The following is a 10,288-nucleotide window of genomic DNA, read 5'->3' on the forward strand; positions in this document are numbered from 1 at the left end:
AAGAGGGGCAGGGCAGGGACACTCTCAGCCCGGGCCTGCCAGGCCAAACTGTCAGCAGGCTTTTCAAAGAAAAGGAGTCAAAGCAGCTGGGCAGGGTGGGGCCAGAGGAGGTCCTCACTGGCTGTAACACGGGCAGGAACAGAAGGACCAGGAGGTGACAGCCGCAGAGCTAGCGTGAACAGAGTTACAGAGGGTGGAAGCTGCCATAACCCACTCTCCAGGGAGCAAGGCCTGGGTGGAGCATGTGCTGAGCACGCTTCTGGGAGCGGAATCTGGGAGCTGGAGGTACAAACAGTTATTCTCATAGGTGGGAAGTCAAACTAGAAGCACGAAGTGCCCTCCAATGCTGGGTGAGGCACACAGAACCCAGATTGAGGGATCGGTGCCCCAGTGGCAGTCAGAGGAAGGGAGGAGGGAGTGGCAGGAGTCCAGGTAGCCCCCGCCCACAGACTCAGGCCTTGTGTGTCCTGGATCTGGAAACCTGCTGAAAACCAGCCTGACCGAGGCCCTCGCATTGCTACCTTCCAGAGTAGCAACCCAGGCCCCATGGATGCCAAGCCAGAGAGAGCTCAGCCTCTGAAATTCCATCCAGGAGAACTGGTCAAAAGACCCAACTCCCAGAACCCACAAGAATCCTCCTCGTGAGACACCTCTCAGGTCAGCCGGCAGCAGAGCCAGAGCCACTCCCCACCCTGCCCCAGTGCTGACACATGGCATTCGGGGGCCGATCCCCTGCGATGCTCTGGTCTGGGGCCCCAGTATGATTTTCCCCAGTAGATAACCAGCCCCACAAGGATGCCTTTATGCAGCCTTTGGAGTCCAGGTTCCAGAACATTCTGAAAACAAAGTCAGTTTTATATTTGTGAGCATTCCTGGGCAGCAGCCAGCTCAGAGGCTGGAGGCATGAAAAGCCGAGGTCGGTAGGCCTTGCTAATTCAGCATGTTTGCGGTTCCAAGACCCTGGCCCCACAGCCACCTCGCCTACACAGCCTAGCGAGCCTTCCAAAAGCTCGGGCAACGCCACCTCTCCTGCTGAGAGTAAAAGGACCCAGGGTGCAAGTGGGGTCTCCTACTGTCCCTGGGTGGGCTCAAGCAGGCCTTCTTCAGCCCCACCTGTGGGCTCCCTGGACAGGTAGCCTACTTGTCTCACTACCTGGCCTACCTGTAGCACCTCGCATTACACCAGGCGCAAAGTCAGGATGAGCTCGCTTGCTGAGTAGGTGAACAGGTTTTATGCAGCTTAATAGCAAGGCTTATGTTTAAATTCACTCTTTAATGTTCACAACCCACAAGAGTGAGATGCTTTGGAAACAAGTCAATATTTTAGGGACTCGAGCCCATGCTGCAGTTCTGTTCAGTGTGGTCAGTTCTCCTTGACACCCAGCCACTGCAATCACGTTACACTGTCAGCCCCCTCAGTGGCCCCCAGTGTCCTTCAGAACAGAAGAGGGCTCGACCCCAGCCTTCGTGATTTCCCAAACGTGCTCCTGGTGAAACCTTTGTACCCAAACCTTCTTTTCTCCCTACACCTAGCTCCCTGACCACCTGAGGCAGAGGCTGGAAACTGGCCAGTCCCTTAATTATTGAAGACTCGCTGAATGTTGCAGCTGGAGGGGCCTCATGCCCAGAGGCAAGGTGACGCTGAGAACTATTACAGGTTTTCTCTGTGGGGTTCAAATTCACAACCCCAAGACATGAGGCTCACTCAAAGAAGCCCTCCCCCCAGTAGACGCTGCCTTATAGGCAGCGCTAATCTCCCTCACCAGGAGGCAGGGACAGTTGGGAGGTGGCCTGGTTTGGGGTGCTCTGGCTGATGGCCCCACCACTGCTCCCACCGGGCACCGTTTGGAGCCCACACCCTGGGTCATCCCCCAGCCGTCCTGAGGCCCTGCTTGGCTCAGCAAATTCTCTCCCTGGGCTTGAGGTCCACTGTTGGATGCCAGTCCCCGCCCCTCTCCACCACCTCCTGGAAAGTCCCAGTGCAGAACGTGGGACTGAAAAGGGCCAAGGCCATTGTTTAGCAGACGGGGTGACAAGGCAAGGCCACGTGGGATACTGTGGGTTGGAGCCCAAAGGTGGCTGCCCAGGCCTCCTGCTCCACCGTGCAGGATGGTGGATGGCACCTCCAGCCGTCTCCAAGAAGCGCAGATGGGAGCCTCTCCAGGAAGTTAGGTCAGGACAGGGCTCCCTCCGCTGAAACCCCACTCAGTGCCAAAAACGGGGCTCCAAGTCACCCCAGAAGCTGCCAGACTGGTTCTTATCACCATTTCTTCCTTCCCACCACCCTTCCAGAAAGAATTCAGAGAAAACCAGCATCAGACAAGGGGAAGGCAGCCAGGAGCTAGAGGAAGACTTCAGGGTCAGACCGGTTGTCATCATTTATTAGCTCTGTGCTCCCCAACAAGTAATCTAACCTCTTAGCCTCAGTTTGCTCATCTGAAAAATGGGCATAATAATCCTGCTCCCAGCAAGGACCAGAGCTTAAATTAAACACTGGCACACAGAACCTGGTAAATAGTTGCCTAATTAATCAGTGCAATTTTCTTTCCTGATCACCTAAGATATGAGGGACATCTATGAGGACACAGCCTGTGTTTTATACACCATGAGCCTCACAGTGGCCCAGCAAGGAGGGGGACACACAGAAGATGTTCAGCAAATGCCACATAGGCTTCCAACAATCAGGCTCAATGTGCCACCATGTAGGTCTCCTCTTCATTAGCAACGCTGGTCAATAGTAATGAAGGCCCAAGGGGGCTGGGCAAATATCTTTCCGGTCCAACAGGCCCAGGAGATAGTCAAAAATTAGCTGGACCTCATGGGTTCCAGGGGAAGCCAAGGCTGAGATTTACCAGGAGAAGGTAAGATTGTGACCCCGAGGACCTGGAGGGCAGTGGGCAGAGGCATCTCAGGCAATCTAAGGCCACATGAGAATCATTAATCAGTCACTGGAGAGAGAGGGGACATACAATCTGTGATTCTCAAAAGCCTTGGTGAAGCAGCAGGGCCACAGGCTTAGGAATCCAAGAGTGGGAGCATCGCTACTCCCCTGCCACGTGACTTTGACCATGTCATTCATCCCCTATCTGGGCTTCAGCTTCTGTTTGTAAAATATGCAGCCTGTTCCATGAACATCACATGGTCCATGAGAAACCTGGGGCAGATGGGAACCCAGGCAGGAAAGTACTGCACAGAGATACCACGTACACAGGGGTCTCACCAGGGCACTGCCTGCTCAGTGCTGCCTAGATCTGCCTGGAGGTCCCTGTTCCACTCCTGACTTCAGCCCCTCCCTGTCTGTGAGACAGAGCCTCCCTCCAGCTCTGGTGCTTCTCTGCCAAGCCACCTAGGGGCACCCATCGGCACATCCTCTTCAGCAAGCTCTCCTGGGCCCCTGGAACTTCCACAAGGGGGACAGAGGTTGTGTCCAGCAGAGAAACATCTACCACATGTGCTGGGACCTCCAGATGCACTGACCCCAGCAAGACTGGCCATGGAAGGTGACAGTGAAACCCACACAGACACCCCATGATCGCAGCAACAGGAGAGACTTCTATGGGGCTTACTGGTAACTTTCTAGGCTTGTGCCTAGAAAATAGGCAACCCTATTCACTATTTCATGATGGGGAAACTGAGGCACAGGGAGGTTAAGAAATGTGCCCCCCAAGTCACCAGGCAACAAGCCGGCACAGGTTAGAACAACCCTAAAGGCTTAGTTGACCCTGACATCAGCTTGCTCTAAAATATACACACACTGTGCGCCCACACTCAGTTCCAGTAGGCTGTTCTAAGGAAGGGAGGTTTTTCCTGTGCGGGTCAGCTGGGAGTCACCTACTTTTCCCTCCGCCCTCCGCAGTCACCGCTGAGCCACTGTGAGCTGCCAGGCTCTGGGCGAAGTCCGCATCTTAGATGTTTCGATTCTCCCTTCCAAGTACGCAGGAGGGCACTGAAACGGCCAATTCAACCCTTCGAAAGAGTGCTCACAGCGTGATTCCGTGTGTCCCTCAAGGAGGCCCCTGGGAGGGGGTGCCAGTTGTCATCCCAGCTTACAGATGGGTGACCGGAGGCTCAAAAGCAAAGGCCCACGTGACTTCCTAAAGCTTGACTCCCCCCCCCCACCTGGGAAAGGTGGAAAACTCACTCCTTGGATGTGGCCGAGGGTGTGGAGGGGAGGGGCGGGCGGGGCACAGCTTCCTGTGGTCCTTTAATGAGGCAGAGAAAGAGGGAGGCCGGGAGAGACTGCTGACATTTCCATCGATTGCCGCCGCTGTCAGCAACCAGCCCAGATTTCTGTCCCCTCCGCAGCACGCCCAGCGTCAGAGCCACGTGGCAGCGCGTTCTTTCCAGCTCACTGGGTTCTTTATGGGGCAGAACTGAAAAGGGGGGCAGGATCGAGGGGCGCTGCTGTTGTCTGGCTTAGCATCTTCCCAGAAGGTTCTAGAGAACAGCCCCGTGTCCGCATGAGCCTCAGGGAAAGTAGCCTTGGGGTACGCCCTGGGCACCCCATCTTGCTGTGGCTATGCTCTTCTGTCTTTTCTTTGCCAAAGAGAGTTTGACGTCAAGCTACAAGGCAGTTCCTGGGTTTTCTTGTTTTCTGGACATTTTGAACCTCAAGGCTCTGGGGAGGGGGAGGGAATTGGCGGCCTTAACTCTCCATGTTTTTTCTTATGTAATCAACCTTGTCAACAATTTGGACCCCAGTTTGGGGGAAGGAAAGTCGAGAACAGGGCTCTCAAACTCAATACAGTGAGCTCGAGAAGACAACCAGCCCAGGAGCTTCTGGAAGCCCTGTGCTTTGCATGGAGCCTGGAACTCAGTAGCGTTCAAGGGATCCCCTGACGCTGAAAGAACGAAGAGGAATCATCACAGGGCAGGCGAACGCCGGCGGCCAGCACTCCCTGGGTACCGGGCTGGAGATGGAAAGAATTCCTGTGTCCCACGAAGCCCAGACCAGCGGAGGGTCAGGGAGAAGCCTGGGACAAGGTAGCAGGAAGCAGAGGGTGTGGGTGACCGCCATCGCCAACCCCCTTCTCTGCAAAGCTGCCCGGAAACCTCCCGGCAGGTTCTCAGTGGCATTTTGGCAGCTGGAACAGTTTGTTGGGCAGAGAGGAGACAACTGTCTGAGCAGACAAGTGTAATAACCAGAAGCCCAAGGACATGGGTCAGGCTATGGATTTTTCTGTGAATCTGGGGGACAAGCCTGAGCAGCACTGATGGCCTGGGAGATAAAGTGTTGAACGCACACAAGCGAGCCCGTGGTCATGGAGGAAGCGGAAATAGGTTATTCCCACAACACCCTTTGTTCCAAGATGGGACACTTGCCATGTTGACAGGATCCTTCCCGGAAACGGTCCTTTCACCCTCAGGGTGGCCTTCCAACCTTTCCTATACAAGGTGGCCCAAGCTCTTTCCCTCTCAAAGGGAGGTTTTCTTCTGACAGACATTGCGTGCCTACTAAGTGCCAGGCCCTCGGGCCTAATGGGAGAAAGGGTAACAGAGAAATGCAGTCCAGAACGATCCCAGGAGGGTGACCTGGGAGCAGGGAGGGTGCCCAACCCTGCCTGCACCCAGGGGGGAAAGCCGGGGACAGCTTTCTGGAGAGAGCTGGGAGCTGAGTGATTAAAATGGAGAGGGGAGAGGAGGTGAGGGTCCCCGGCTAGAAAGTCCTTAGAATTACCTCATTCTTAAGAATGTCTCTTGTTCTCACATTTGGAGGGGGCCGCCCAGAACCTTCTCAAAGCCAACTCGGTGGAGCCGGGGGTCTAGAGGGGGAACAGGATGAAACCCTGGTCCCCATCCACCTTTTTAAGTTGAGCTGTCCCTGGGTGTAAAAAGCATACCCGTACAGAGGTTTCCACAGGTTTAGGGAGCGGGGAGTATAAAATAAAAGATGAACTCCAGCACAGGGCCTTCCAGACTGCTAAGGAGTCTCATTTCCTCCCACCTCAGTAGGAGAAACACCCCGCTAGACTGCAAATACCCACAGATCCTTCCCGAGGGGAGGGGGCAGGGGGTGGGCAGGTCTGCAGTAAACGTTAGGTGGGAAAGTGGAAGACAGACCTGTTTGTGGCCCCGAGTTTTGTAATCTGTTCCACTCTAGTGTCAAATCAGGCCCCCCAGGACTTACCCCCAGGGCCCATGTCTCTCCCCCCAGGACACCCACCCTGGAGTGGGGTCCACTGGCACTCAGAGTTCCCCATCCCCTCTGCACACCCACTTTCAGCAAGCCAGAGCTGGCCCAGCAGAAGGCCAAGCAGGTGTTCAGAAAATTAACTTCAGGGTCTGCACCAGAGACTGCATCCAGCCTGTCCCTGTCATCAAATGTAAAGAGAAGGGACAAATAAGAAGGAGGCCTGGGACCAGACTGAGACCAGGAGGCAGGAAGGACAGCTTGCAATGAACCCAGGAGACCAGGTCCATGCTCCAAAGACAGGTCCAGTTCCCTGGCATTGATGGCTTAGGAGATGCCTTGAGAATGTCACTTGTGAGAATTATTGACAGACACCTACATGGTGTCCCCACAGGCTGGGCACTGTTCTCAATCCGTGAACAAGAATTAACTCAGATAATACTACATGTTCTCATGAGACAGAGCTTATTATTCTCACTTTACAGGGGAAGAAACTGCGGCACTGGCTCCTGATTGCATGTCTAACTTCTCACCCTGGCGGTTCTCCAGTCGCACCAACACGTCAGGAAAAATAACAAAGGCTTTCAAGTCGAACTCTCCAGGTTCAAAGCCTGGCTCTCCCTCTCTGAGCCATGTGGCTACAGGCAAGTCCTTTCAACTCCCTGGCCTCGGTTTCCTCACCCATTCAATGGGGCCAGTGAAGCTCAAGCAAAGCTGTTGTGAGTACCAGAGGGGAGGAGGGGGTACAGCAGCTGATCTGGAGAGAGATGTCCCACCCCTCCCTTGCGCGTCCCTATTAGAACCTTAGATGCTGAGTCATCACCCTGGCTTCCTCTCCCAGGCACAGGGAACTTGAGTCATGCCTTGGATGGGATTCCCTAGAGCTGGTCCCATCGAAGAAGTGGAGCTTCAGGCCATCAGAAAAACACAATGGGATCTTTCTTCCCCATCCACACTTAGGCAGGCTCAGGCCAGGAGGCTTCAGTGTACCCCAGGGGCCCCCAGCTCTGATCAGATCTTTAGTTCAACCTGGAGGGGGCAGCCTGAATCCAGCCACCGCTGCGCGAGCAAGGGTGCCCTCTCTCACCAGACTAATTCTGTTCATGATTCAAGAACACCTGATTTACACTAAAAATAAGTAAATAAACCAAACATCACCCAAATGCTGTCTGGAAAGTTTCCTCACCAGAAACTCAGTTGAGATCCAATTTATTTTTACACCTCTGAGAGCACCTTTGACCATCTCCAACCCCCACCTGGGCCTCCAGGAGGGGGCCTGGAGAGGTGAGTTCTGGTTTTAGCTGGGCCTTGGTGAGTTGCTCCCTGTCTCTGGGCCTGTTTCCAACTGTAAAATGGGAAGAGGGTGGGCCAGCATCTTGTGTGAACTGTTGGTTCCACTCCAAATGATCAAACCTGCAGTCAGTCACCCTGGATTTGCTGGCTGTTCCAGGAGACTACCTGAGTAATCACCGCAGGGAAGGAGTCTGTACTCCACTGACAGTATGTATCTGGGCTCCTCCCAAGTGCCAGGCCCTCAGCCAGGTGCCAGGTTACAGGGCGAGGCCGGCACAGCCTTCCTCCTCATCTCCTGCAGCTCATCCTTGAGCGGGAGATGAGATGCCACCTAGTAAGTCACAGGTCAGGGGCACCCCAGGTTTTGCTCCTTATACCAGCAGAGCATGGTACCTCTCACACTCCTCACCTCCCCTACCCCAGCCCCACCCTGTGCCACCCCAGTACTTGGCACCCAGGACTGTGGTCTGTGCTTCCCTGCACTTCTCCCCTGGCTGGTGAGCCCCTCAAAGGCAGGTGCTGAGGTTTGCTCTCTCTGTACCTTGTTTATTTCAGTTCACCTTTGGGAAACTTAGTAAAGACTCCAAAATTTCTATACAGGAGGAGGCTGGCCGTTTGCCTTGAAACTGGGTTTTCATAGCAAGAACGAGGTTTGTATTTGTTCCTGTGAGGTGGCTCAGGAGATGCTTCAGTGTGGCTGGTGGCTGGTGAGGAGACTGAGGCCTCCCCTGCGGCCACTGGCTGAGCTCGCTCTGAGTCTGTCTTTCTCAGTAACTTACAGGGACCCAACAAAAGGAAGTGCCCGGGACATTTGTGTAGAGGAGTTGGTCTTGGGCACAAGATAACTAACTGGCTGCCCCCATCAGATCTCTCCCCCTCCCCCCACCCCTGCTGACAGGGACCTCTCCCTTCCAAGCCACAGATGGGTGCTGCCCCTGGCCCCTCAGGGATGTCTGACAACAGAGGCAGAGGCTACAGACAGGAGAGTAGGGGAGCTTGTATTTGGGGGGTGGGGTAGAGGAGGGTTAAGAGAACCATCCCCTAAAACCCAGCTTCAGCTACTAATTTGACAGTGGCGGTGACAGGCCTTTCCCCTGACCCCACCGCGTTGCACACGCCCTGCCCAAGGCTGAATCAGTCTCCGGGGAACGTCGGAGCTGTTCCAGCTGTTCTCTCCCCTGGAGAGCAGGCCAGGCGGGTCCAGCAGCAGGGGCAAGAAGGAAGCGGGGGAGGGTGGGCGGAGGCGAAAATGACGCCACTCCTAGCCCCAGCCAGCGCGGGGCCACCAGAGGCCCGCAGGACCCCTCCGAGCCAGGCCACCTATCAGGAGCCGCCACAGCGCCTACCCCGGGCCACCTCTGGGGGCGCACCCTCCCCAGCGGTGCGCGCACACACTCGCTCCAGCTCATGTCGCACGAGCTGTGACACACCCCGGACGGTCCCCCAAAACACACACACCCCACCCCACCCCACCCCGGCTTCGGCTTCGAGGCTCAATCAGCCCCCGCCCCTCAGATGCATATCCTTTCTGGCTCAGTTTGGAAACCGACACACCCACGCCCGCTCTCCAGCCTCATCTCCAGCTTCTACCCACCCCCTTTCTACACACGCGCGCGCACAATCCCTCCTTCCCCAGACATCACACTCCAGCGACACAGCCCCCCACACCCACAGCGCCCCCCACACACACACACACTCACACTCCCAGGCCCTCCTCCTGCTCCCACTTCCAGCGCGCTCCCGGGCGGCGCAGCCAGCGGTGGTTCTGGGAGAACGTGGGGAAGCGCGATCCAGGTGTTCCCCGGGCGGCTCCCCACCGCCTCCCCGACCCCGGGGGTGCCACATCATCAGCTACGGGGGAGAAGCGCGGGGACTGGCCTGTTTTCCCCCTCTTCCCTAATCGAAAACCCCCACTCTAGAGGTGCCCGCGCCCCAAAGCCTTCCACACCCCCGGCACACTTGCAGCTCCAGGGGACAAAGCGCGGTCCAGGAGTTGCAGCAGCATCCACGGGCGACCGACCCCCCTCTGCCTGTCAGGAAGAGAGCACGGGGCTTACCGAAGGTAGAGGGAGAAGGGAACAGGAGCCGGAGCTAGGCTGGCGGTGCCGGGCGTGAAGGGAGGAGAGCGGCGAGGATGGGCGTGCGCTCCGCAGGCTGAGCCCAGAGCCAGGCGAGGTTTGTTTATGTCCAGGCGGAGCGAGACTTTATAGGCGCCGCGGCCCCGCCCCCGCGCCTCGCCCCGCCCCGGCCCCCCGGGCCCAGCTGGTTGCGGGGACACACCCCTTGCCCGCGCTCGGCTCGGGGTCGCCCCTCCCGCCCCGGCTCGCGCGCCTACCTCGGGTCGGGCCGCTCTCGGTCTGCGCCAGCCAGAGCCACCGCCTGTTGCGCAAGCTCTTGTTGGGGCGCGGCGGGGAGGGACCTCTGGGCTCGGGCTGCGGTTCCACTCTGCTGTCTCCCCCCTCGCCCGCAAGGCCGGGACTTCGATGTGTGCGATTGGCGTGTGTGCCCTGGGGATGAGTTTGTGTGCTTGTGCGTGTGCGTGTGCGCCCTCACGCGTGTGCATGTGGACTTCCGTGTGTCTCTTTGAAACCAAGTGTCTCCCATCTTGGTCTCAGAGTTTCTTCTTCCCAGTCCCTTCGCGCCACACGCTGGCAGCCCTTTGGAGCGACTCCCCCACTTCTTCCAGGTCTAGCTCTCAAGCCCCATGTAGCTGCCTTCGCGCACCCTGCCTTCTGTGCTCCCTGCCCCCCCCTCCCCCCGCGTCCTGCTATTCTTACTCCATGCCCCCTCCTTGTTGAATCAGCTTTCTGCTGAAATCCTCGATTCCATTTAATCTTGCCCACCTTATCCTAATGCTGGGGCGAG

General features: G+C 56.8%; 1 protein-coding gene across 3 annotated transcripts in view; it reads right to left on the bottom strand.

Annotated features, from left to right (window-relative positions):
* NDRG1 (N-myc downstream regulated 1) overlaps positions 1-9,926 on the bottom strand; it is a 43,126-nt gene extending 33,200 nt beyond the window's left edge. The window contains exon 1 of one of the 3 annotated variants that reach the window (XM_081117417.1): positions 9,759-9,926. The gene's annotated coding sequence lies outside the window, so the exon portion shown is untranslated. Of the gene's footprint in view, positions 1-4,141; positions 4,270-9,480; positions 9,660-9,758 lie in introns of those variants that run through there. The other 2 variants (XM_081117416.1, XM_081117418.1) reach the window with 2 other exon arrangements.
* Between the last annotated feature and the right edge of the window lie 362 nt (positions 9,927-10,288).

Source organism: Miniopterus schreibersii (assembly GCF_964146895.1).
Source record: "Miniopterus schreibersii genome assembly, chromosome: 17".
Classification (NCBI taxonomy): domain Eukaryota; kingdom Metazoa; phylum Chordata; class Mammalia; order Chiroptera; family Miniopteridae; genus Miniopterus; species Miniopterus schreibersii.